Source organism: Acipenser ruthenus, chromosome 14 (assembly GCF_902713425.1).
Source record: "Acipenser ruthenus chromosome 14, fAciRut3.2 maternal haplotype, whole genome shotgun sequence".
NCBI classification, from domain to species: Eukaryota; Metazoa; Chordata; class Actinopteri; order Acipenseriformes; family Acipenseridae; genus Acipenser; species Acipenser ruthenus.
This window is the reverse complement of record NC_081202.1, coordinates 32,085,617-32,087,485: the sequence shown is the minus strand read 5'-3', so window position 1 is coordinate 32,087,485 and position 1,869 is coordinate 32,085,617.

Sequence of the window (1,869 nt, the reverse complement as noted above, 5' to 3'; positions counted from 1 at the left end):
TATATATATATATATAAAAAACCCTGATGTATTTTTTCAGATTTTTTTTTTATTTAATTGATGAAAGATAATGTTTTTCAAATGTAAAGTTTAAAAAAAAAAAAGGATTTAAGTTACATGTCATTTTTTTTACTAATTTATTTGTTGGAAATGTTAGCTAAATGTTGACTTGCCAATTGTAAAAAACAAATATTTAAATTCATTGATTTATTTGTTAGAGACCCAGATTTAACATGTCAGCTAAATGTTCCTTCGCTAAGTGTAAAACAAAACAAAACAAAAAAAAAAGATTTATAGACTGATTTAGCTAAATCTGGACTTTCTGGGGTTAAATCTAGGAAAAAATAAGCGGGAAAAAACACCTGTTAAAATATAAAGGTAAGTTCTAACATTTTAATATGTGTGGGTGTGGTGTGGTGGGGCGTGACAAATTGTATGCTAAAAAAGGGGGGCAGCATATAAAAAGTTTGCCCACTACTGCCCTAGAGAACAGATACAGGAAAGAGGGGACTCAACTGAAGTTTATTAAACCCAAGTCACTACTTCAAATTTAGCAAAGAGTAAGGCTGAGTAAAAGTAAAAGAAAGTTTAGAACAGAAGGTAGGAAACTTAAAAAGAGAGTTATAAATGCATGGAACAGCCTACCAGGTGACGTAGCAACATCTGCAACACTCCTGTCTGTCACCAACTCACTAAACTCTGCCCGAGCTGCCTCTCTCTCCTCTGTCCTAATTCTCCTCGACCTCTCTGCTGCCTTTGACACTGTCGATCACTCTATTCTACTATCCTCTCTCGCTGACCTGGGAATCTCTGGCACTGCTCTGGTCTGGTTCTCCTCCTACCTCTCCAATCGCACTTACCAGGTAACCTGGCGTGGAGCAACCTCCACACCTCGCCCTCTCTCAACAGGAGTCCCCCAAGGGTCAGTCTTGGGTCCTCTCCTGTTCTCTTTCTACACCCGCTCCCTGGGCCCCCTCATCGCATCCTATGGTTTCTCATACCATTTCTATGCTGATGATGCTCAGATTTTCCTCTCCTTCCCCACCTCTGACTCCACCATGCCCTCCCGTATCTCTACCTGTCTGTCTGCTATCTCCTCCTGGATGCACTCGCATCACCTCAAACTCAACCTCTCTAAATCTGACCTCCTTTTTTCCCTCCTCCTCTTCCCCCTCCTCTGATCTCTCTATCTCTGTTCCTCTGGAAACTACCACACTCCCTCCTCCTCAGCTAAGAACCTCGGAGTCACCCTGGACCCCTGCCTCTCTTATTCCCAGCACATCTCCACTCTGGCACGCACTTGCCGATTCTTCCTGAGCAACATCCGAAGAATCCGACCCTTCCTCACCAACTACGCCACCCAGCTCCTGGTCCAGGCCTTGGTACTCTCCCGCCTAGACTAGTACAACTCCCTCCTGGCTGGCCTCCCTGCGTCCGCCACCCATCCGCTCCAGCTCATCCAGAACTCTGCTGCTCGCCTGGTGTTCTCTCTGCCTCGCTTCGCCCACGCTACTCCACTACTCCAATCGCTCCACTGGCTCCCGATCACTGCTCGCATCCAGTTCAAGACTCTTGTACTAGCCTACAGATGCCTTGACCAGACTGCACCCAGCTACCTCCAGACCCTCATCTCTCACTACACCCCCACTCAACCTGTCTGCTCCTCCTACACTAGAAGACTGGCTCTACCTCCTTTGCGCTCCCCTGCCTCCAGAGCCCGCTCCTTCTCCACCCTTGCTCCGCAGTGGTGGAATGACCTTCCTACAGATGTCAGGACTGCCCAGTCCCTGACCACCTTCCTGCGCCTCCTCAAGACTCACCTCTTCAGACACCACCTGTAGAACTCCTCTGTTTTTCCCCCTGGACACT